Here is a 26,952-nt window from a genome sequence, read left to right as displayed (position 1 = left end):
CTGACCCTTTCCTCTCTATTTTTCAGGTGATGACGCAATGGATGCAGAGGATGGTGTTGTCATGCCAGACACAGGGTTGGTAAGACCACATCAACCCGGCACTAGTGGGGGTCGTGGGGTGGTAGGCCACGAAAACCCCCAAGTGCTGCAGTCCATCCTGTCTCTGGCTGTCTATGAGTCCAGCCTTGATGACGACTCTGACGTCCATGTTGAGTTGGATGACCATCAAGTCCATGTGTCAGGGGTGAGTGATTCTGATGTGGACACTCCTCTGTCTGCGACCCCTGCACTGAGGGATCAGACAGTCTTGGTTCCTCCGCCCGTGGTGGATCGGGACGCAGGGTCACCCTCCACACCAGTCACTGATGTGCCTGGGACATCACGTCGACGGGGGCATGTAGTCGTGCAGCCGCAGGCGGTGCCAACACAGCGAGGACCCCCGGTCCTTGGGTCCCGCAGGGGTCAAGCCCGGCAACGCGGTCGCCGCGCGCAACCGCTGTATACTGAGTGGGAGCAAGACATGACTGCCAATTCAGAACGGCAGGGGGCAGCAATGGAGAACATCGCTGACAGCATGGAGCGTGTGGCCCGATCTGTGCTCCCCCCTGCTAGGCAGGTGCTACTCCAGCAGCAGGCGGCACGGTCCACGGCCCGCTCACTCAGGCTGGGCATGGCGGCCTCAGACAGGGCACGCCAGGCTGAAATGTCGTCTCTGCGTCAAGCAATTGCTGCTCACGCAGAGGCGCACATGGATGCCCTGAGGGAGGAGTATGCCTCCCTCAGATCCACTCTGGGTGTCCTTATGATGTCCCAGAGGCAGCAGGCAGAGGAGAGGTTTGCACAGCTTGAGCGCACCATCTCGGCTGAGCTACAGGCTTGCCGGGAGGTGCAGCGGTTGTCCAGCCAGGCCTTGCAGGAGGAACTCTGTGTTACACGTGCTACCTTGCAAGAGGAAGCACGTGTATCACGTGAGGTCCTGCATGCAGACCTATGTAACATCGCCACACAGAACCAGGCTCACCTGTCCGGCAGACTTGCTGCCGACGAGGGGCAAGCTGCGGCTAGGCGTGGCCAGGCTACTGTGCCACGTCCTCCTTTCCAGGATGAGCCAGACTCGGACGACCATCTATCTCCCACATAGGTCGTGCTGTGAAGGCGTTGAGCCCATGGAGGTATTTTTTTTTTGGCTCAGCATCATCGCATGTGGATGTTGAGCAGCACCCTGTACCTCCCCCCTCCTGGGTGCCTCCCCTCCCCCCCGGGTCGTATGTGGCCATTTTTGATTTTTCTTTTAGTTTAGTTAGTTAAGTTTCTGTTTGATAGTTAGTTTAAATAGGTAATGTAGGTTTTCCTTAGTTAGTGTAATTAGTTAATAGTTGAGTTAGTTTAAAATTTGTAGTCTATTGTGCTTACATGTGACAGTGCGGTGTCTTGTGGTTTTTGAAGGCATCCACTGTCTGTTCCAGCTGGGCCCTTCATGGTTGTCTTGTGTATGTGTTTGCTGCTTGGGTTCCTTGACTCACATATGCCACTCCTGCCTCCCTTATCCATGGGCTCGCAAGGATGGTTCGGTGTAACAGATTTTTACACAAGGGCTTTGGACTGTCATATCTGTGGCATGTCTGGTGCTTTTTGACTTGTGTTGACACCCCTAGTGGGGATGATTTAGGTGTAATTGTCCACTGTTCAGCTTTTGCTAGATGGGGCGTGTCATGATTAATGTGGACATTGATTGCTATGCATTGTGTATTATGTTTCATATCTTTCCTGTACACGTGCTTGTTGCAAATCATGCAGTAGATAGTGTTCCACACTTTGGAGGTGAAAGACGGACTGATGGTGTGATTTGTGATGTGACTCTCTGACATGGTCAAGTAATGAGATGCCTGATGAGACACACACAGATCACTTTGATGCATTAATCATGTGTTTCATGCACTTTCTGCAGGGGGATGAGGCATCAGAGCACCTTTGCAAGCAGACATGGCCCATTGGACGACCTAATTCCTGACCCGTTTGTTGGTGCCCACATGCACATGTGTGCACAAGCAGAGCCACAGTGATTGCAGACCCACATCCTAGAACTGCTGACATGTTCCAAGCAACTCCAGGCAAGGTGAGCATCACAGGGGGGCCACGAGGCAGCAAAGCTTGCACCAGGCGAGTTGCACGTGCAGGCTTAGTCACAGCACTGAGGGTGAGCTTAGACAAATATTGGTGTTGAAGCACAGAATGCAGCTCAGATGTGTTTGTGGACTGATGGCTGTTGATAGTAGGGTTGTCTGGGACACATGCGGGGGCAGTGGCACATACCCTGCGGTACACCAAGGTTCATTGAGGCACTTGTATCAACCATGTAGCCTTCCAAGACATGGAAAGGGGCAGCTCACAGGGACATACAGCAAGGGACATACTCGGGTGCAGTGCATGTCTATTCCACGTACTTCATGATAAATGCACTGGCAACTTTGTTTTGGTCATGGTGGTACGCAACTTGATCTGTAGTCATGGCTTGCCATATGGGTCTGTCTGCTTACCCAGGGAACATTGCATGTTGTGTGAATTGTGACACATTGGTGTTCCATTTGCCACGCACCCACCAGCGGCTGACTTACTGCATTGACTGTGAATGACCCGTCACAGGGTTGATGTTATATATGGGTACGAAGCATGGAGCACAGATTTTCTGTTTGTAGAGGTGTATGTTGTTATGGGGCATGTTTTGTGTTGTGTTTTTGTGTAATTGGCATGTACTGGTTGCTGACTGTGTCTCTCTTTGCAGCATTGCAGTGCTCCTGTAACCGGACCTGAGAGTGCGCAGGCAGGAGGCCAGCACTCAAAACCAGAGCTAAGTGTCTTGTTGTATTTTCTTACAAACTGCCCTGCATAGGCTTGCTGGGGAGTGTACTGATGCATGGATGTATGTGTGGTCCTATTTGGTATGTTTTTTACCCTAATCACCCTTGATCCTATGCAATTTCGAAACATGTACCCTCTACCCGGTGTTCCTGCTTCCCATGCCTATCCAAGCAATGTTCCCTGACCCTCTTTCCCCACTGGGGTTGCGGATGCCTGTGTAAGCCCCGAACTTGCAGGCGCCAAAACCCTAGAGGGGGTGGTTGGTTCGTACCACTCCTGAGCCTGGACTACAGAAGGCCATGACAATGATGTCCAAGTTTGTTAGGATTGTGCATGTGTTCATGCAGGTTGTACATTTTCGTGCATTCCCTGGTTTCATGTGTCATTCCTGCTCCCCTCACCTGCCACGCATTCCAGTCATCCAGTGTGTCTACACCTGTCCAGACTGCATATCCCTGAACCTCTTTCCCCACCAGGATCTCAGGGGCCTGTGTGAGTTTGACCCTGCAGGCACCCGGGACATGGTGTGGGTGGTTGTTTCATGAGACTCCAGCGCCTGTACAGGGGATCTGTGACAGTACACATCCATTCATGGTGCATCATCCTATGTCATGTACCACACATGTCTCACATCCAGTCGTGACATTGTTTTGCTGTGCTACCTTGGTTGTTGCATCATTGTGGTAGTACTTGGCCTTTGAGACGTACTGCTATGTCAAGTCATCTACTGGAGGGTGTTTGGGTTCCTTTTCATGCCTTGGATTATGTGATTTTGGAAATGAGTGTGGATTCTGAGGGTTCAGGCATCTCTTTACACACAAGGTGGGAGATGGACACGAAGGGTAAAGGTGATCCTGTGGCCAGGTGGGAATGAGGGTTGGAGGCTCCATGACCCAGGTGCAGTTGTTCAGTGGGTCATGGTCATTTGCGAGGGGGGGGGGGTTGTTGTTGATAGTTGCGTTGCCCTGCAGTGTGATGGGAACTCTGACATTGTAATGTTGTTGTCCTATGTACATGTTGTGTTCTGCTGATCAATGCCTGTTGATGTGTTGTGTTTTCCTTTCAGGTGCAAGGGGATAGTAGTGGTTTGACATGCTGGGGTGTACACATGGTGGATGTTCACATGTGATGTGTAGGGAACACTGATGGTCACTTGAGTGCACATGCATATGTGGAGTGCATGTCCTTGCAGAACCACACACTTGCACTCGGATGCACTCCATGTACTCCCACCCTTGCATATCCACGTGTACACTGTTTGCCTTCTGGTGGCCACTGTGTCCCGCCAGCACATGTTCTGTGACCGATTATGGTTCGAGTACATGCCTAATTTGATGTTTGATGTAGTCTGTCACTTAGATGTGATGCTCAGGGTGTGCATCACACGCAATGGCTGTTCACTGTGCTGTGCGCTGAGCAGTGTGATGCAGGAGTAGGACATTGCACACATGAGCTGCAGTGTTCATTTTGCAATGCATCATGTGCATATAGCCAGGCATTCATTGTGATGTTACGTCTACGACTGTTGTAATGCATTAGGAATCGACTTATTTTTGGTGGGACATTTTGTTGGTCTGTCATTTCATCGGATTCCGGGTCAGGCATCATTGTCCGATGCCACTGTACATTTAGGACATGGAAATGTGTACCTTATCGTTACTGGGTCGGTGTATGGGTATTGCTTGCCATGTCATGTTGATGTTTGGGAGGGTTTGACTGTCATGACAGTGATGGCCATGGCCTGTTTTGCAGGTGTGTGTGATGCACACCTTGCATGTCCAGGTCATCCGCTTCTCAGAGCAACTAGCTGGGGGTAGGTTTCTCTCCGCAGCAGGGCCCTCCCCCTCAAACCGACTTCCTGACTTGACCTTGAGGGGAACCATCTCCAGTTCAGGAAGCACCTCAAGACCTTCCTCTTTGCTTCTGCTTACTCTCTGCCTCTCCCTTGCAGAATTCTTCACTGGAACTGCACAGGAGCTGCAACTGGGCCACTCTCACCAACCTCGGTCCCTGGCCCAGCCACTGTCCACTTGCACTGCCACCCTGGCAACCCCTGCACTGCAGTACTGTCTCTCTATCCCTACAGCCCTCCCTTCCCAGCACTCGTCTGCACTTACCTTAGCAGTTGCCACCAGGCGACCTATGTATAATTGTTTGGCCTACTTCCCCTGTACTGGACCCCCCCCCCCTTGCACTTTTCCCTTCCCCCTACCCCTGCACTTGCACAATCACAATGACACCTGGCCTAGTAGTACCATTCTCTGTGTTCCCTTGTTCCCCCCCCTGCCTCATTGTGCCTTGTAATACTTGTGTATGGCTCATGTCATGTCACATGTCATATGTGTGCATTTTGGTTGCACAGGATAGCTTGTGTTTAAGTAGCTAGGGATGCAGACAATGTGGCACTTCCATGGCAACTATCTCAGGGTGGTAGGGTTGTGACAGTTGACTGTCACTTTGTCATCATCGATTGTCACCTGGTATGTGCCAGGCCTGTGTGCACTCCGCAGGGGTGGGAGTTTAGGTGAAAAATGTGGCCACAAGCTGGGTCCGGGCTACCTCGCCACGTGCCCTGTCCCCTCCCATGGGCAGCGCCTGTGCCTGTGGTTGGGGATGTGGGGGCACCACCATGTCCACCGGGACGCCCTGCCGTGTTGCAGGACACATGCTGCCACAATGATCCTGCACACAACTGCTGGTGCATAGAGTAGTTGCCCACCAGAGCGGTCAAGGGAGCGGAAACGTGACTTGAGCACTCCGAATGTGCGCTCCACTATGCCCCTGGTTGCAATATGGGCAGCGTTGTATCTTACCTGGGGTGGTGTGGTGGGGTTCCGGATTGGCGTCATCATGTGGTTGCTCAGAGGGTAGGCACTGTCCCCTGGGGAGGTGATAATTGTTCAGATTATTGGGGTTGGTATATTTGTCTGTGTGTGACTTGCATGCATGTGCAAGGGCATTTGTACTCACCTAGGAGCCATGTGTCGCCATGCTGCCCAGCTTCCAGGGCCCGGCTCAGGGCGGACATTCTGTATATGAAACTGTCATGGGTGGAGCCAGGGTAGTTTGCATACACAGAGGTGATGATTCCCTTTGCATCGCATACCACCTGTACATTGATGGAATGCCAGTGCTTGCGGTTTCGGTAGATGTGCTCAGTGGCCCTAGGTGGACGTAGGGCCACATGGGTGCAATCTATGGCACCGAGCACTTTGGGGAAGTGTGCCACCCTGAAAAAATCCAGGACAACGGCCTGCCTTTCTGCGGGTGTTCTGGGCATGTATATGTGCCTGCGGACTGAGGGGCACGCTGTCATGATTGCCAGTACCTGGTGTAGGCAGCGTGACTGCGTGGCCTGTGAGACCCCCCCCACTATGGCAGTGGTCCGCTGAAACGACCCAGTGGCCAAGAAATGCAAGACATTGAGCAGCTTCTCCAAGGGGCTCAATGCTTGGGAGCAAAGGGTGGGGGATGTGAGGTCATCTTCCCACTCCCTGACCAGGTCTAGGATGATATGGGGTGGAAACCTATACCTGCCGTAGACCTGGTCGTCAGGCATCCCAAAAAGGCCTGTCCGTGGTGCAAAAATGCGTGCCCTGGCTATTCTCCTCCTCCTGCGGTGTCCCACAATCACTGCAGCAACAAATGGGGCATTCATCGTCGCTGTATATACGCGTTTGTTGTTTGCGCGCACTTTTATGCTGTGCGCGGGCGCGGGACGCCTCCGTGTGGGCGGACTCGTTGGTTTCCCGTATTCTGGTGTCATCGCGTGTGATCGGAGGGCAGCGAGCGTACATGCGATTGGCCTGGGTACGTGTGTTTCGGGGTGCGCGGGAAGTTCCACACGCGATTGGCCTGGGTACGTGTGTTTCGGGGTGCGCGGGTAGTTCCACACGCGATTGGCCTGGGTACGTGTGTTTCGGGGTGCGCGGGAAGTTCCACACGCGATTGGCCTGGGTACGTGTGTTTCGGGGTGCGCGGGTAGTTCCACACGCGATTGGCCTGGGTACGTGTGTTTCGGGGTGCGCGGGAAGTTCCACACGCGATTGGCCGGGGTACGTGTGTTTCGGGGTCCCGTGAACTTTCACACGCGATTGGTTGGGATCCACGTGTGTACTGTCATCACGTGCAATGAGGGATACTCCCTCGCACGTCACGTCACAGACGCGCTCACGCGCTGAGGGCCTTTGGTCCAATGAAAATGCGTATGCGTGCAGACGCGCTTACGCGCTAAGGGCCTTTCCTCGAATTACACGCTGACGTGCAGAATTTTCACGTGCCTAATCACTCCGTATCAAGCTGGCCACGCGTAAGCACACGGAAGACCACGCTCCTGCCCAGAAGGCCGAACTACTGCCCCCCAGAGCCCCGAGCACGCTCCCACCTGCCATCTGCTGCTGCCTGACTGCCTGCTGCCCACGTGCCCTGCCATTTGCTGCCTGCACATCAGCCAGGGGTGCTGTTGGTGTGACCACCCCTGCTGGAACCAAAGACTCCCGACTGGGATTCCATCGCTCCACAGCCCAGCCCCAGGACCCAGTTGCCCACCCACTCCTGCCTCTGGGGTTGTCATGTCGGGGCCAACTCCATCTGTGACCACTGACAACCCCCGGCCAGAGAGGCAGAGGGGCACCAGCTTCAGTGCCACCGAAGTTGGTGTCCTGGTGGAGCAAGTCCTGGGCCAGTATGATGCCCTCTTCGGAGGTTGCCGCGCCGACAAGGAAGGACGGACTCGGATCTGGACTGACATCGTGACTGCCATCAATGCGGAGGGGGTGGCAGTCCGCGACTTCCAACATGTCAAGAAGCGCTGGGTGGACTTCAGGTCCAGGACCCTGACCAAGGCCCGGCGCCTCTTGAACGCAGCGGATGCCAAGGGGCGCCGGGGCCACTTGTCGGAAGAACAGATGAGGGTCCTGGAACACATATCCCCAGCGCTCCACGTCCAGGTCCTTGAGAGGCAGACCCGTCTGGAGTCGAGCGGTGAGTGTACATGCATCCTGATTGTGAGCAGTGCGTGTGGTGATTGTTCAGTAGTGTGCAGGTTGCACATCTGTTTGTATGGGGTCGAGTATGGGTGCGGGTGTACAGGGCCGTGGGGCTGACACATGCGAGGGCTGTAATGTGTGAGACATGGATGGTGCCTGTGTGTGTGGGCTTGCATGCCAAATGCAGTTGTGTGGGCACACAAGTCTGTATGAATGTGTATGTGAGTAGACATGTCCGTGATGTCACGCATGTATGTTGTTTTCAGCTGATTGTATCAGCGCTGTGTACATGTGCATGTGTGTGTATTTGACAAGGGTGCAACAGTGATGCAACATGGATGCATGTGACAGCGGTATGTGGAAGCCTGATTGGCAGATGTGACATGGATGCCCGTCTGAACACTGCGACACTTAGCAGAGGTGTACACATGCATGCAAGTGTGGTGGTGTGTGTACATGTGTGGTGCACTTCCTGTGTTGCATGTGATGTCTGGCTCACCTTTGCCTGCTGATGCTGTTGTATGTGTATGGATGGTGTTGGCAGTTGCAACATGGCTGTGGTATGGCTCGTGTGTGCAAGTTGTAATGACATGTGTGTTGGGGATTGTGATGACATGTCAGAGGTTTGCCAATGCCACTCATGTACAACTGTCATGTGTGTATGTGTACATTGTACAGTGCCCTGATGCCTGTGTTTTGTTTCTCCCTGTCTGCAGCGTCAACTGATGAAGAGGGCGGAGAAGGTGCTGTGGAGCACATCGGCGGGGATCCCACCGCCAGCCGGAGACGCAAGGCCCGGCTCCCCTCCCAGGTTGTGATCTCGTCGGGGAGTGAGGAGTCCGGTGCCGCGTCCCAGGCCGCAGCTGCCGGGGGGAGGTCCAAGAGGCGGAGGTTGCAGTTGGACTCCTCGGCAGCAGAAGGGGCAGCTGGGACCCCACAGGGCCCAACGGGGGAAGATGGCACAGAGTCATCCAGGTTGGTGGGGGGTTTGGTGGAGGAGGAGGCCGTGCAAGCACCGGAGACGGGGTCTGGGGGTGGGGATCCCACTGGTGCTAGTGGTGCAGTGCAGGACCAGGGACAGGAGGCAGCACAGGCCGCCGCGGAGGTGCCTGTGTGCAATCCTGTCCCTGATCCTGTCCCTGCATCATCTTGCACCAGCAGGGATGCCCATGTCCAGACCAGTTTTCAGGCAGGGGATGAGCTGACGTCAACTGGCCTTCCCCTGCCTGCGGACGTGGCTATCCAGGCCCGGGTTGAGCCTGTCCTGGCTGGAGTGGCGTTGCGTCAACGGGCCATGCGAGGCGACCTGCAGTCTTTTCATGAAGAGACTGCAGGTCATCTCGAATGGCTCGTTGACCACGTCAGCCTGCTGGGACAGGTCACCCAGGCCGGATTCCTCCGTCTGATGGGGCTTGCCACAACCCCCTCCTCAGCTGGACCCCCTAAGCGCCAGTCGTCCTCTGTGCCATCTTCCCACCCATCAGTCACCTGGGTGCCCTGTGGAGCTGCCTCTGACGGTGCGGCCAGGCTGGTGGAGGAGGCATCCCTGCCACAGTCGGGAGTCGGACGTCCAGCAGGGGTGGCCACGTCAACGACTGCACCCCAGCCGGCGGAGGATGTGCAGGCAGCAGGAGGCAGTGCAGGGGCAGAGGCACAGCAGCAGCAGATCCATGGTGGGAGCCATGAAGGCTCGGGGCCTTCGACATCGGAGGGGCAGGCATCGGCCGGAGGGCAGGAGGACCCAGGACAAAAAGTGTCTTCCGTGTGGCAGCGGTTGGGCCACGCCATAGATGCGGAGCGGCAGCGGGCGGAAGAGGCACGGCTCTCAATGGTCAGGGCGGAGAACTCCATGCAGAGGGCCCTGAGGCGGGTCGAGTGCCTCGAGGCAATCCGCAGGGCTTTGGAGGTGGACACGTCGACGGCCCTGCGGACCCTCGGGGCCATGGAGGAGGACCGCCTCCGGGACATAGAGGAGGAGTTCGATGATGCCCTGGCCCGGCACATCCAGAAGTGAGCCGTGGAACTAGCCCGCTGCCCTTGTACATAGTTATGTAGGTAGTGTTAAGTTTCATTTTTGTTTTTATTTCATTTGGACCTTTTGGACATTGGCCACATTTTTGTATATAGTTTTTTTTATTAGTTAGTGTAGTTAGTTAGGTTTCCTTTATTTTGTTGGGATGATGGACCCTGGCTTCTTGCTTTGTACATAGTTGTGGACTTGTACATACCTTTTTTTTAAAAATTATCCATGGATCAATGGCTTATGTTTTTTTTCACATTGGATTTTGTTTGGTGGACATTGACTTTGTAGTACATTACTTTGGATTTCTATATTCTTTGATTTTTTCTTTTTTTTGGACGGACATGCTTCTTATCATTTTTTTGCATTCACATTTCAGTTTCTTCATTTTTGTTTCTATTCATCTTTCCTTTAATACATTATTTATTTTTTGCACTTCAATGTGTGGTGTCTCATTGTTTTCATGCATTTCATGTAATGTGTTTTGAGATTCACTGACACCCATTGGGTGTATGTGAGGGACATGTGTTTGTTTTGGAACTTGCAATTGGTGTTCTGTGATGTAATTGCAGAATATGAGTGGGTGGATGCAATACTCGGGTGGGTGTTTTGCATTTGGGGGCTGACCATAGAGACCAGGGATCTGGACTGTGATGACATGTTGGGTGGGGAACATGAGTTGGACATGGGTGGGGGCCTGCTGGCAGGTGCCCCACAGTGCTGGGGGGTGGGAGACATGAGTGGGGGCCTGGTGGAGGGTGCCCTGCACTGCTGGGGGGGTGGGGGTGGTGGGAGACATGAGTGGGGGCCTGGTGGAGGGTGCCCTGCACTGCTGGGGAGTGGGGGGGATGGGAGACATGAGTGGGGGCCTGGTGGAGGGTGCCCCTGGATGCTGGGGGGTGGGGGTGCTGGGAGACATGTGTGGGGGCCTGGTGGAGGGTGCCCCTGGATGCTGGGGGGGTGGGGGTGGTGGGAGACATGAGTGGGGGCCTGGTGGAGGGTGCCGTGCACTGCTGGGGAGTGGGGGGGATGGGAGACATGAGTGGGGGCCTGGTGGAGGGTGCCCCTGGATGCTGGGGGGTGGGGGTGCTGGGAGACATGTGTGGGGGCCTGGTGGAGGGTGCCCCTGGATGCTGGGGGGGTGGGGGTGGTGGGAGACATGGGTGGGGGCCTGCTGGCAGGTGCCCCACAGTGCTGGGGGGTGGGAGACATGAGTGGGGGCCTGGTGGAGGGTGCCCTGCACTGCTGGGGGGGTGGGGGTGGTGGGAGACATGAGTGGGGGGCCTGGTGGAGGGTGCCCTGCACTGCTGGGGAGTGGGGGGGATGGGAGACATGAGTGGGGGCCTGGTGGAGGGTGCCCCTGGATGCTGGGGGGTGGGGGTGCTGGGAGACATGTGTGGGGGCCTGGTGGAGGGTGCCCCTGGATGCTGGGGGGGTGGGGGTGGTGGGAGACATGGGTGGGGGCCTGCTGGCAGGTGCCCCACAGTGCTGGGGGGTGGGAGACATGAGTGGGGGCCTGGTGGAGGGTGCCCTGCACTGCTGGGGGGTGGGGGTGGTGGGAGACATGAGTGGGGGCCTGCTGGCAGGTGCCCCACAGTGCTGGGGGGTGGGAGACATGAGTGGGGGCCTGGTGGAGGGTGCCCCTGGATGCTAGGGGGTGGGGGTGCAGGGGGACATGAGTGGGGGCCTGGTGGAGGGTGCCCCTGGATGCTAGGGGGTGGGGGTGCTGGGAGACATGTGTGGGGGCCTGGTGGAGGGTGCCCCTGGATGCTGGGGGGGTGGGGGTGGTGGGAGACATGAGTGGGGGCCTGGTGGAGGGTGCCCCTGGTGGCTGGGGGGTGGGGGTGGTGGGAGACATGAGTGGGGGCCTGGTGGAGGGTGCCCCTGGATGCTAGGGGGTGGGGGTGCTGGGAGACATGTGTGGGGGCCTGGTGGAGGGTGCCCCTGGATGCTGGGGGGGTGGGGGTGGTGGGAGACATGGGTGGGGGCCTGCTGGCAGGTGCCCCACAGTGCTGGGGGGTGGGAGACATGAGTGGGGGCCTGGTGGAGGTTGCCCCTGGATGCTAGGGGGTGGGGGTGCAGGGGGACATGAGTGGGGGCCTGTTTGAGGCTGCCCCTGCACTGCTGGGGGGTGGGGGTGCAGGGGGACATGCGTTGGTGGGCAGTAGTGCTAGTTGATATGTGGGTTGGCTGGTGGGCATGGCCATGGTGGATGGGGTGCCTGCAGGACATGTGCTGGGTAGGCCCCTGTGGTGTGAGCCACCTGCAGGGGCCGTGGAGGGTGTAGAGGGTACACCTGGGAGGACCCACACGTGCAATTCACGTGTGCTGCTCCCCGCGCACCCCCGAAATACACGTACCCCGCTCGATCGCGTGTGGAACTTCCCGCGCACCCCTGATATCCACGTACCAGGCCGAATCGCGTGTGGAACTTCCCGCGCACCCCCGAAATACACGTACCCCGCTCAATCGCGTGTGGAACTTCCCGCGCACCCCTGATATCCACGTACCAGGCCGAATCGCGTGTGGAACTTCCCGCGCACCCCCGAAATACACGTACCCCGCTCAATCGCGTGTGGAACTTCCCGCGCACCCCTGATATCCACGTACCAGGCCGAATCGCGTGTGGAACTTCCCGCGCACCCCCGAAATACACGTACCCCGCTCAATCGCGTGTGGAACTTCCCGCGCACCCCTGATATCCACGTACCAGGCCGAATCGCGTGTGGAACTTCCCGCACACCCCCGAAATACACGTACCCCGCTCTATCGCGTGTGGAACTTCCCGCGCACCCCTGAAATCCACGTACCCGGCCAAATCGCGTGTGGAACTTCCCGCGCACCCCTGATATCCACGTACCAGGCCGAATCGCGTGTGGAACTTCCCGCGCACCCCCGAAATACACGTACCCCGCTCAATCGCGTGTGTCACTTCCCGCGCACCCCCGAAATACACGTACCCCGCTCAATCGCGTGTGGAACTTCCCGCGCACCCCTGATATCCACGTACCAGGCCGAATCGCGTGTGGAACTTCCCGCGCACCCCCGAAATACACGTACCCCGCTCAATCGCGTGTGGAACTTCCCGCGCACCCCTGATATCCACGTACCAGGCCGAATCGCGTGTGGAACTTCCCGCGCACCCCCGAAATACACGTACCCCGCTCAATCGCGTGTGGAACTTCCCGCGCACCCCTGATATCCACGTACCCGGCCAAATCGCGTGTGGAACGTCCCGCGCACCCCCGGAATACACGTACCCCGCTCATTCGCGTGTGTAACTTCCCGCGCACCCCCGGAATACACGTACCCCGCTCATTCGCGTGTGTAACTTCCCGCGCACCCCCGGAATGCACGTACCCCGCTCAATCGCGTGTGTCACTTCCCGCGCACCCCCGGAATACACGTAGCCCGCTCATTCGCGTGTGTAACTTCCCGCGCACCCCCGGAATACAAGTACCCCGCTCAATCGCGTATTTTACTTCCCGCGGCGCCACTTTTTTGATGCGCTGGGACTCTACCGCCTGCCTTCGTGTGGCGGACGTGTTTCAGCTTGTGCGCGGCTTTGGCTGTGCGTGGGTTTGCCCTATTCCATTCCATGAATACGTGTGGTTCGTGTGCGTGTGGGCGTTACCTCTGCTTCCGTGCAGTCCATCCCCAGTTACGCCCTTATTTTCGCGTGTTGTTCCACATTCCGCGCGTTACGCCCCATGTCCCGCCCACTTTCTGCTGTGTGCGCTGAGGTTGTGCGCTTTCACTGTGCGCGTCGCGCACCGTCGCGCACGCCTTTCGCGATGTTGCAGTGACTTGTGCGCCATGCACGGGTTTGGCGCACATCGCACGGTGAACACGCGCAGGGACTTCCATGAATCGCACGCGTGCGCGTGCGCCTGTTTTTTTCCGCTTGCGCCTGCTTGCGCCTACTTGCGCGTAGATTTTCGGCGCACGTTTGTTCCATGAATCGGCCCCCTGGCGTCATCGGGCTATCAAATGCAATCGAAAAACACGCATTGCAAATTATGCCCAGTAAGGGGGCATATATATTAGGCTAAACCGGATCAGTGCAGCTGTCAGTCACAAAACATATCAGTGCAAGAGGAAGGCAAAAGGACAAGGCACATGTACTTTGCTCCAGGAATTTGATAAGTATAAAAAAAGGTCAATCTTCAGCCTCTGATCAAATTGAATATCAATAGTTCTTAAAGGTCTGAGTGAACTCTTCTTACAGCCACGTTTTTGTTGGAATCTGATTTTTCAACAGAACACTGGTTCAGAAATAATACTCTTGAGCTTGTGCGCTCGTTAGTCAGCTGCTAATATGTGCAATGTGCATGTTATGTTACATTTTGAATGTGCATGAAAAAGTGATTACACTCATTCACATGCACACACTTGTCTAAAAAACATTTTAATGATACATTTGGTTTGCTCCTATGTGCCATTCATCCTATTGACTTTTCATGGTAGTTTGCATTCAGAAGACTTCAAACTCGCTGTGAACATACCTCCACCACAATTTAAATGTTAATGTGCTGGTATACTGTAAAAAACAGCTGCTTTTGTAGAACTGAAATATGACATTGGCAGCCCAGGACATGGCACCTGTTTCCAAGTAGTTGGCATTGACAAGTATGTATTCAAACTCATCAATCAAGCCCATGTTTCTGTGTGCAAGTTCCACCTGTTGACTTCAAAACCCCCCGTTTGCTATGCTCCCCATTTAGAGAAGACATGGTTTAAAACTTGTACATGTGGAGTGGCATTCCTCTGCTTGGCCAATCCCTTCTTTTGAAAAGTAAGAATGTCTCTGATGGAGGTAACATTGTGAGTTCTCCAGAACTGCATCAGCATATTAATTATTGTTTGGATTCTTGACCAATTGAGTATTAAAAAACTATGTTGTCATCGCATTCAAAGTTGAGGAGAATTTACAAGTAATAGATTTAACTAGAGATTATTTGCATAATTTTTCAGAAAAATTGACGGGACTTATCATCCAGTGGAATTTCACTCCAACAGCTCATTTTGAGCGTCATTCACAGTAGATCTATAATTGTTTTGCAAACCTTAGAGACACTAGGTTTGCCATTCGACTGGCGAGTAGGTATCTGCCACTATTACAATGATACAATGATACAATCATTCAACAACGTTAAACCAAGTATTTTATCTGCATCTTTTTCTGTGTGAACTGCTTGTTTGGATACAGTCACTAGCCTCTGGTTATTCACTCATGTTGTCTGCACTATATGACTTGGGGTTGCCATTGAGCATCACGGATACTGTGACACATGTTTGTCTGTCACACTAATAGGTCATACCATCATTTCAAGCACATACATGTCCAGAGGCACACAAGAATGCTTTCCTTGTTAGGAGGTGAAAGCAGATGCAGAAATACTACGTACGATCTCACACCGGGACTCTGCTAGCAGAGCTCAGCAGTAATACGGTTTCAACTATTCTTGATGGGAGAAGGGAGGAATGCTTGTAAACTCTCATGTTGTGCTGGATATCCCATGTTTGATTGTAGTCCACTTAAGGCATTCCAAATGCATTATTTAAAGTCACGTGTGTTATCTTTATATGCCTCCTGAAACAATGAGCCACACGGTTGCCTATAATCTACTGGCCTGACAAATGGATTTGTATTAAGCTGCTTTGCAAGGATTTCCTGGGGTATTTATTTCACTGTTTGAGTGACTAGTGGGTGAATGGGTATGAATGTGTGGATGTAAGGTTGGGGCCCAAGCAAGAGCTATTGGAACATTATGTTTCTTACATGTTTTACTGGCATTGTTGGGCAAAGTCAACTTGATGAATGTCATTAGATGGATGGGTGTTAAGGGTTGGGGGATGTAGTGCACGAAAGCAGGCAGGCTGCACATTTTCTGTGGCATGGAATTTTTTACTCACATAAGGGGCAAAAGTACATTGATTTGTGTTCTTACATGGTAGGAGGAGGCATTTGTGCAGCCAAACAAGGAAATGTTTCCTTACTGTAGCATTGCATGCTTTACTAGCATTAAGGGCAAAGTCATCTTGAAGAGTATTATTGCATGGTGGTGGTGGAATTGGGCATGCGTTTGTGCAACCAGCAATATCATGTTCTCTTCCTGTGGCAGGAGATGTTTACTGGCATTAAGGACAACGCCAACAAGATAAGGTTCGCACATGGGGATATTGGCATATACTTCCAGAGCCATCATGAACATGTTTTCATATAATATCATTACTGTGCGTAATATTACTAGCCACAAACAGAGTTGGCTGGTACCTTTGAGTGCCTGGAACCAGGCACAGCCCCTTTGTTTCTACTCTAGGTGACATATTTAATGTTTCATTAAAACACATATTTATATCTAGCTCCTTGGGCATTGCAAGGTGTTCCCCTGCAGGGCATCAACATCATGCATATTGCGCATGTATGGTGGTCCAGGCCGCCTGGAGTGTGGCACAGCCAGGGCTTTGTTGCTGACCTTGGGGTGGGCCACCTCAGCATGGCTCACAGGGGGCCCACATTTTGTGCTACACCACTGCCTGACAGCAGGTCTCCCATTCATCCACTCTTCCCCTCACCATGGTATTCGTCTCCATCTCGCTCGGTCTGTTCACCCTTCTTTCTACAGCATGCCGTAGCTTCATAAATGCAAACATTCTTATAAACACATGAGTCATGTGGAAGGTGTGGCAGAGTGCACCGTAAAGTCTAGGTGAGTTGCAAACATGGGTTTCTGTTGGGAATAACTTTGGAGGCAAATGAGCTATGTAGAATGCTGGTTGTAGCGCATTACCTGCAAAATGTTGTCCGATAGAATAGTTGAATGGCAAGAAGTGAGAAGTGCCCCTGTTCTGAACATAATTCTATAGGAATTCCACGCCACTGCTCAAGGCACACATTTTGCAGGGTTTGAACTTGCCACACTATGTCTTTCTTGAGCATCCTGCACTTGTAGCACTGTCGAGAATCCTCAAATATCTAGTAAAAAGAACTCCATCAAGAGTGAGAGACACAGAAGACTTTAAATTAAGTCATTCAAACAGGACTTTCTACCACCAGTAAACCAATTAACATAAATGAATGCATAGTTTAAGCACATATTCATTAGCCAAAAAGTTGTACTCATCCTGGCCACAGTGACGTTGTGTTCACTAATGTGATGCTAAGAATGAAAAATGTGCAATACAAAATGTTTACCTTAAAAGTAAAAAAATAAATGATATTGTGATCTCACGGCAACCTCCCTTTCCATCCCTTTTTGTCCAGCTTCTTCACTACGTCAAGAAGGTGCGCTTGGAAAAAGAACACACAAACGTGTTTTTTGATAAAAATGGCAACCCCCCGGCCCGGTACGACATTATAAACTGGCAGCGGAGTCCAGATGGCACGATCCGGCAATTGAAGGTGGGCAGCTATGACTCCAGTGCCACCCCAGGAAAGACCCTGGTCATCAATACCAGCGCATTGAGGTGGGATGCTGGGAGCACACAGGTAGATGAGGGCACCTTTAACAAGGCTGTGTCGGCACCATTGTCAACTTTGATATTTGAGAAATTCATTACCTTGATTGTGTAATATGACTGTTAGAATTGTAATAAAATATCACTTTCCAAGAAGGCTGCACATGTGTGTATGGTAACAGTTCCTTGGCACAATGTGCTTTCAGGTTATCTTCTGCATTCACTTAGTCATAGTGTACACTCCCTGTGTTGAGTGTGACATTTTGTCAATGGTTTCTTCCATCAACTGTTCCTTATGATCCGTGTGCCCTTTTGTAAATTTAGATATAAATGGCCACAAAGGAAATATAAAAACAAAGGGTTGCATGGGTGCAGCTTTCTTTTTCTAGTCTTTGAGTCTTAGGACCTGATTTACAAAGGTTGTTTACTAATTGACCTTTTCACAATTGACATCGGGAGAATTGACCTCGGGAGAATTGACAAAATTTAGAAGGTCAATTAGGACATATAGGCGGGGGGAAACCCCCGCAAACCCCTGTCCAATCCAAAACCCTCTGACACCCCCCACCCGATCCCCTTAAATTATTTATAATCCAAAACCAACCCAATACATATATAAAATCACTAAAATAATATAAAGGTCAATTGTGCAGAAGGTCAATTAGGACCACTATAATTAGGTCAATTGTGCAAAAGGTCAATTTGGGTAATACCTTTACAAAAGCACTTCACAATGGGAAAATGCCATTGGAAATCATGTAGTAATTCAAGCCTTACACCATCTATATTTTGTTTATTTATTTCAGGAAAAATGACAAAACAGAGTATATTCTTAAAATCATGTGACAAATTATTTTTAAAGTATATAAAATACCTAATGATCAGGTAGAATTCTATGTTTTAGTGTTTAAGGCATAATCCGGCAACATCCAAGACAGACATATAACGGATATGGACAAGGTAGCTTGTTGATGGGAAAACATTGTTCAGAGTAGTGTGTCTAGTAATTTAAGGGTAAGGTAACATTCTCTTATAACTTTTATAGTGCCTTAAGATTAAGTGTTACTAGCTCATTGTGAGCTGACCAAACATCCTCATAAATTTCAATGTATGTGCAGTGTATGGTTGTTGGTGATGTTTAGCGTCTTTCGTTCCATCAGCTTCCTTTTTGCCTAGACATAAACACCATGATCTAGGCACAAAGTATGAAAACACTCATGGAAATTAAAGTGATTCGTGGAGGAGACAGGCCATGGGGGTGTGAAATTAAGAAGCTTAGCAAACCAGACAAAAGTTGCAGAACTGAATGAGTGACAGATGGCAGAGTAGGCACACCCTGGAGCAGGCTCGGCAGACAAGAAGGGGAAATGTGGAGATGAAGAATGGACAGAGCATCTGCAGAGTGGCCAGTGGCAGGCGAACATCACTGTTAAATAACTGACAATATACATCCCCTTGTGTATTGTGAAGGGTTTTGAAAATTGGTGTGGAACTAATCAGTAAATCTGTTGTATCTGGTGTCTGTAGCAGACACAAACATCCATAAACAGTCGACAAGTCTGTGTTTCGGCCTCTAGCAGTTCAGCAACCCATTGCTAACAACGGCCTTCATCAGGACTAGGAATTGTTTTCCATGTTCTTGACAACCTTTTCTGTGATTTGACTCATGCTTCAATTTTGTTGCACTGTATATCGTGACAAAGTCATGTTTAGACTCTGGCCATGTAGTCCTTTGGCTTGGACCCTGTGTGATATTGTTACACATTGTGGGAGGTGGTCTCTGTGGGCTCGTAACCGCTTGTGCGGTACTACGACTTCCAGGAGTAATGCTCAAGGTGATCTCCGAGCGGAGGGTAGCAGTCTAGTCTTTTCACGTCTCCCTGAGACACTCATTACTCATTACCCTTTATCCAGAACGAGAGCCGGCAGCTCCTTGCGTCGCTTCTGTTTCTACTGATGCTCCGTGAGTTTGTTACTAGACTTTCTACTACCCACTAGTTCTTCAAACTTCTCTGCTTTACTAACTCTGTACTTTCTTACTTCCCAGATCTCATCACCAGCTCTCCCCTTCGAATCTGGCTTTTCTAGCGTTCGGATCTACCCGCCAAGCCCTTGTCTCCGTCGGCTATGCAAATGTTCTAGCCCCGGCTTTGTCATTTCTTTGGCACCCGCTAGGAGTAAGTGCTTTTATATCAGGGTCTTTCCCTTCTCTCGACTTTAGCACTTACCTGATTGTGTATTGTAGAGCTCCCGCCTTCGAGTCGTCTCTCTCCTGAGACCAAAGACCCATCATCCAACTTTCGAGTCCCGCCGTCTCTGGTGAGAGAACTCTTTATTCAACCTTCCGCTATACTATTCAGATTCCATCCATATTCTTTTGTGCATCCAGAAGAACCCTTCCCGCCTGCCATCCACTGCCACAAATCGAGGACAGTTCTGCATCCATCCCGATCCACGCAGCTCCCGGACTCGACCAGGGTTTTCTTCCCTCTCGAGGGTTTCCCTGGCAGCCTTGTTCTGTCCCCTGGTTACTCCCATTCCGGGTCGGAGAGGGCAGGGCAGTTACAGGGGAGCTTTCACTGCAGCATTTGATTGTTCCCTAGCGGACCATTCGATCTGTCAAGGTGAGATTGTTAAAACTTTTGTTACTTCAGTTGGGATAACTAACAGTTATAGCTTCTGATATCCTCGTAGTGCCCCAGTTAGGAGATCGGGACAATAAGATCGTAGCGGTTGGGTCCTCTCTGTTCCTGGACTTGCTTGGAGTAGTGCTTGCTGTTAAAGTGTGAGGCTGGAATCCTCATCTGTACCGCGTCCCTCAGCTTCTGTCATCATTTGAAAGCAAATACCAGTATCTCGAATGTGCGGCATCCCAGTTACTGTTATTATTAGGATTATTATTATTATTCACAGAGACAACCATCTCTCAACGCAACAAAAAAAGAAGCAGGCCTTTTTGATCTACACCCCCAGGCTGTGGAACCTAAGACCCATTAAACCTAGAGTTGCACTCACTGTCATGCAAGAAGCAAAAGACACTCCTCTTCAAAGAGTACTTTCTTCATTTACCAGCGATACCCCAATCTAAACTGCCAGCTGATGACACCTCACCAATAATAACTGCCCGCTGCTAAACTGCAGTGTAACATAGACCTGTTGTAACTTGTGTCCCCTTACCTGTGTTCTTATTAACCCATTATTGTACTGCACTTTTGCTTCTTCTTAAAGCTAGTCACAAGCTCAATACATTCCCAAATAAAAATAAATTAAATAAATATTCTCTTGCAAGGTGGTATAAAAACAGTGTAGCCAATTATTAACATCCCAAGAGCAGATAATCATAAACAAACCTGACAGAAAGTCATGATAGACAGTTCTTTGAAGCGCACAGACCAGAAACTATCTAAATAACAGATAATTAGTCAAAGCTCCCTGCAGGACCAAATGGTTATACTGCATGTTTTTACGGCAGGCTGAATAAAGGTTATCAATAAAAAACAAGCCTGAAAAAACATCTGGGATTAGATACAGAGGTATTAATGAAAGAGGAATGTTTGGACATGCCACAACATAGTAACCACAGGGCATATGTGACAGCATGCAATTTATGCTCTGATTGTACTAGGTGCCTATGGCATGCACCGGGAGCACTATCTATATTAGACCAGCGATCCATGCACCGCTACAAACAGTTCCTACAGGGCACTGACTAGAGCCATGTCCTCTAGATCCTGTACCTCGGCTAGGACTGTGGCTGTGCCATGGATGCAGCAGTATTCCTGGCAGTACTTGAAGACCCTGCCATGTGGTCATACTTTGTGGTCACACTGATCATGGTATGGGCACTACAGTGTCCCTGTCTGCAATGTTTGTAAGCATGAGTTGTAGCCATAGGATAAGTTCTATAGCCCCTTACATGATAGGAACCCATATAAACTACATCCTCAGAATGGAATTTAACAATCTTTGAATGCAGTACTACTCCCCCTATTACCTTTTTAAAATTGACTGCAGCTATGCTTTCAGGCACTGTTCCTGGGTGCACATAGTACAATCATAGGCTCCATTGTATCTAATGGACTCCCCTCTATGACTACCATAGGGGTGACTGAGTGCACCCTAACCCAGGCTTCCCTGAACCCCTTGGTTGGTTCCAGTGATCGGTAGCCCCTTCCATTAAAAATCTATCTGGCTATGTGTGATGACCTAAAGGCAAATGCTTATCTGGGAACAATCTAGGGTTCCTATCCAGGATTTCTCCAAGAGATGGTTAAGACACCATAATTTGTACTCTCTCTGTTCCTTCTTTGTTCTTCCTTTCCTCTTCTCAATCTGCCTCTGTACTCTCCCTTTCACCACCTAATTTCAACCCCTCTCTGCCACCCACTGTCTCACATCTCTCACTCCCTGATCATACCTCTTAATTTTCTCAAAACGTTCTCTTTCTACCCGTTGATCTTACCCTCTCCTCTTTCCTCTCTCCTACCACCCACCATTATTAATCTGCACTCTCACCTTACTACTACTCTCTCTAATACTAGACTACTACTGTACGCGCTCAGCTCCACTACTAATTCCCTGCCCCCACAACTCCAGTCACTCTTCTTTAACTCTCTCAGTCACCTTTTCATCCACTCCCTACATTCTCACTATTACTCTTACCCACACTACATGCACATATATTCACCACAGAGTACCACTTTCTCTCACCAACCAAACTCTCACCCGTTCTCGAATGTACCTTTACATTCCTCCACACACTCTGTCTTCCTTCCTATCAATTTCTCTGCCACCTCTGATATGATATGATATGATGTGGCATTTATAACGCGCCTATACACAAGTGTTTGAAGGCATGACGAGGCAAGGGAGGGGGAACAGAGGGAAGACAGACAATGATCGTACTAGGCCAAGTGTCATTCAGATTGTGCAAGTGCAAAGGAAGAGAGAAGAGGAACAGTGCAGGGGGGGAAGCGAAAGTGCAATGTGTGGGATAATAGAATAACAAGATAAATAAAAGAATGGCCAGCAGGTGGCAAGTGCAGGGTGAGTGTTTGTTTGTTTATTGAATTTATTTGAGTGCAGACATAAGTGCTGGTGGGGTGACTGTAGGGATACAGACAACAGTCCCCAGGTGCAGGGGTTGCCACGGAGGAAGTGCAGGCGTGCATCTGGTAGGGCTAGGGCCAGAGATCAGATGGGTGGCCAGGTAACTAGATCAGTCTCAGTAACAGCCAGGACTTTAGCAGGGGAGAGGGGGAGAGAAAGCAGAAGCAAAGAGGAGGGTTTTCAGGTGCTTCCGGAACCGAAGATGGTTCTCCCCAATTTTCAGGGAGGCAGGGAGGCTGTTCCAGAGGAAGGCCCCAGCCAAAGAGAGAGCTCTACCACCAACTTGTTGCTTGGAGAAGCAACTGACCCTGAGGGAGTTGGAGGCGGATGAGCGAAGAGCTTGAGAGGGAAGATATCTAGGAAGAGAGAGTTGAAGGTATTGAGGCCCCAGACCCCAGAAGGCCTTGTGGACGATGCAGAGGGTTTTAAACTTAATCCTCGCAGCCACTGGTGCAGAGATTTCAGTACTGGAGAGATACGATCCCTGGGCTTGAGGCCAAGGACAAGTCTTGCAGTCCTGTCCTGGATGAATTGCAGAGGGCGAGAGTAGAAGCAGGCAGATTTAGAAAGAGGCTTTTGCAATAGTCCAGCCTAGAGAGAAACGGAGCTCTGGAGACAGTGAGCTTCTGGGGGAAGGAGAGGAAAGGAAGAATACCTCTGAAGAGGTGCAGCTGGTAGTGTAATTTCTTAGAGATGTCAGATATGTGAGGCTAGAAAGAGAGTGTGGAGTCGAAGATAACCCCAAGATTTTTAGCCTTGCAGGTGGGAGCAGGAAGAGGCCAAGAGAGGCCGGCCAGAGAACTACAGGAAAGGAGGGAGTGGGTGTGCCGATGAGGAGAATCTCCGTTTTACTAGCATTAAGGCAGAGGTCATTGATGGCTCACCACTCCTGGATAGAAGACAGACAGTCAGAGATGAGGGATGGAGAAGAGGTGGTCGAAGGTAGCCTGAAAATGAGCTCAGTGTCATCCGCATAACACTGAAAGTTGGGGAAGAGAACGGCAGTGCGGTGGGCAAGGAGTGCCAGGTATTGGTTGAAAAGCCAGGGAGAGAGGTTAGACACCTGGGGGACACCACAGGCAGAGAAGAAGATAGCAGAGAGGAAGGATCCAAGTTGGACCTGGGAGGGTCGGTCAGAGAAGAAGGAAGTCAGCCACGCCTGTGCCTGACCGGTGATACCTAGGTTATCACAGAGACAATTAAACAGGATGGTATGGTTGACGGTGTCAAAGGCAGAAGAGAGATCAAGCAAGATGAGGACATGGGGGTGTTAGAGAGTCAAGGTTGGAGACAAGGTCTTCACGGATGTTCAGAGAGCAGTTTCTGTGCTTCTCCCCCTATTACCTTCTGAAGCCAGACTGATGGTCATGAAGACAACCAACAGATTCAGTGTGGAGATTTAACTGTGAGATGGCCAGTTTCTCCAGGAGCTTGCCCAGGAAGGGAGTAATGGAGATTGGGTGATAGTTAGCTGGGCAGGAGGGATCGGCAGAGGGTTTCTTAAGAAGAGGGTGCACAAGGGAGTGAAGCAGGGGGGATGGGAAGACTCCGGTGGCGAAGGAGTGGTTGCAGAAATCAGCCAGGGCAGGGGCAAGGGTGTCAATGTGGTCCTTGATGGTTTTGGAGGAACGGGGTGAACCTGTTTTGACGAGACTTTCATAGATCGGACTTGTCTAGAAACCTCATCTGCGGAGAACAGGGGAAAGGCAGAGAAGGAGAGAGGAGAAGTGGCTGCAGAAGGGCCAGAGGAAGAGCAGGGAGTATAGGGAGCGAGGGGAGAGGAGGAGAGTGAGGACAGGATGTCCTGAGTTTTAGAGATGAAGTGAGACACCAGTGCTGTGCAGAGGGCCTGAGAAGGGACAGGAGAGGTAGAGACTGCGGCAGGATTGGCCAGTTCCTTGCAGATTTTAAAGGGTTTAGCCGAGTTGTTAGATGCCGCAGAGATGCAGGCTTGGATATGAGCTCTCTTCTTGGTGAGGACAGAGAGCCGGTATTGCCTTTGGAGCAGACGGCAGGCCAGTTTGTCAGAGGATTTACAAGAAGCACGCCATTTCCTCTTGGCCACCCTGCACTTGCGTTTAAGGGTGAAGAGGTCTGAGTCGTACCAGGAGTTGCACTTGGCTTTGGGCTTGGCGGATCCTCATGACAGAGGCAAGGATATCAAGAGTATCAGATATAGCAGAGTGGAGCTTGGAGAGGGCTGTGTCAGGGTGAGAGTTCACCAAAGGAGGTGGGAGGGTGAGAAAGTGGCAGCAAAAGCCTCAACTGATACGCGCTTCATGGGTCGGATGACCGAGAAGGTGGGTGGCAGTGATGGAAGTGGGTTGGCTTGTGAGGTAGAGAGGGTATGATGGGAAAAAAGGAGAAAGTGATCACTCCAAGAGAGGGGAGTGGTAAGAGGGACAGAAAGGTGATAAAGTATATCATCCGAACAACCCAAACCTTCCTGTTTCCTGTCCTTGGCTTTATCCTCCTCTCCTTCTCCCATTGGTCTTGCCCCACTAGTTCCCAGAGGCTATTGGTTCCTAGCTTTCCCACCAAAGAGGGTTCAAAGACTGCTCAATACAAAAAGAGGGGGATAAACCCACTCCTTTTCTCTTTGTAGGTCCTCCGACTATTGTCAATAGTGCCCCCCACTGCACAATGTCCTAGTCTATGTCATGGAGAGCCTCCAAAGCCTACAAGAAAGCAAACCACTCTGAACAATGTCCAAGTTTGTGTCGTTGTGCCATCATTATACATGGGGCTGTCCCACATCTGCCCTGCTTGTAAGCAAGTCAATAGCTGGTGGCAGCATAAAGCAATTGATGCTGCACTTATAACATTGGTTGATGCCACTTCACTAGTGGTTCACTCTGTCACCAGTGCTGTGGACATTGACTGGCAAGAGGCCTGTCCCTGGTGGCTCCAGTCAGATGCCTTGTCATGGGCGATCCACCAGAAATGAAGGTGGCCTTCTGTACATACAAGAAAGAGACTGGACAACATTTTCATAGAGAGGAATGCGTGATCAGGAATTGAACTATTAGCATTTAACAGGCAGAAAGGGAAGGGCAGGGATTGGGGCCCTCCCAACTGCCACCTTCCCATCTGGGGTAGGAATAGCTCTGGTTTCCATCCTGTTGAACCTTCCACACTAGACTGAGAGGGCCCCCATCCATTCTTAAAATGGTCAGTTTACTGGCCCTGTTACAATTTACTGCATGCATTGAGCCAAAAGGTCAAAAGGCATATCAGGCCATGATATGTGGTCAAGCTTCATGGTATGCAGCATCCATAACCAGAGTGCATGTCAACCATTCCCAAATACAGAACAGCTGGCTGTAGGGGCTGGTGAACATTACCTGCCAGAACTTCACAAGGTCATGCTCATTCTCCTTATGCACTGACCCTGCCTATGGTGTCTGCACAACATACCCTGTGAAACAGACTTAGGTGTATTGTCTCTGTTTGCAGTGCCAACAGGCCACTGATTATACACCAGCATATAGCTATGGCCAATGACCATTGCACTAAGGGATTGACCATTGTCTAAGGACTGCACAGTTGGCTGTAATTCCTATTTTCATTTTTTACCTCACACAGAATTACAGTATTTTATATCAACAGACCAAATGGTGTCCCATCTTGCTGTGGTTTAGTCTCTCATCATCATCATGATCTTGACTATACATAGAAAAAATGATGTATTTACTGATTCCCTCATATCTAATAAATCAGTACAAGACTCTGTTACATTTCCATTATTCCTTAGAGATATCAACCACTTACATGTGAAATGACAGCAGGCCTTGTTTAATATGCAGCCCTACACTGTGAACCTAAGACTTATTACCTGGATTTTTTGGGTATATTGCATGTCCTTTACCTAATTCTTCTAAACTAGTTATTTTGAGAGACCTTAATTTCTGGTTTGTTGAATTACACATACCCTCAACCCAAGGTCTTATAGACACTTTCTAGCTGGCTTTCAGCCCACTGCATTGAACCTCATCAGTTCCTCCCTTGGTCAGAAAATGTAGAAATTCCTTTTTATATTCAGTGCGTGAGTAAACTACATCCAACAGCATTGATTCATTCCAGAGAAGCTAGGAAATAGGGTAACATTACTCCATAATGGCTGTCCCTTCTATTTACTGTGGAAGTATAAGGCTTTCTGGAGATGTTTTCCTTTGAAGGTATGTCTTCTACCGACAAACTGGTGGCTACCTTCTACACCAAAATGACAAAGGTGGTAGATACTGTAGCTCCACTTAGTAATAGGATGACCAATACATTATTGGAAAGCAATAAATCATCTAAGAGACAGCTGAAGTGAAGTTAGGACGATATTAGAAGAACATGATTTCCTCTGAAACTATGAGCCTATCCAAACTATTACTGGTAGAGAAAAACATCTTTACTCTCTAAGAATGTTTAATTGCCTATTATTGGAAAACAACTTGGCATGAACTTTGCAACCTAGAGACACAATCAAGCCAGATGGCTCCCTCACAATCTTTTTGTGATCAGTAA

The 26,952-nt window shown here is 50.8% G+C and overlaps 1 pseudogene; it reads left to right on the top strand.

Annotated features, from left to right (window-relative positions):
- Positions 1-26,952, top strand: part of LOC138464262 (extracellular calcium-sensing receptor-like) — a 73,203-nt pseudogene that overhangs the window by 27,640 nt on the left and 18,611 nt on the right.

This window comes from Ambystoma mexicanum, chromosome 1p, assembly GCF_040938575.1.
Source record: "Ambystoma mexicanum isolate Mex_15411 chromosome 1p, UKY_AmexF1_1, whole genome shotgun sequence".
Taxonomy (NCBI): domain Eukaryota; kingdom Metazoa; phylum Chordata; class Amphibia; order Caudata; family Ambystomatidae; genus Ambystoma; species Ambystoma mexicanum.
The sequence above is the reverse complement of the archived record's forward strand: the minus strand, read 5'-3'. Positions and strand labels throughout refer to the sequence as shown.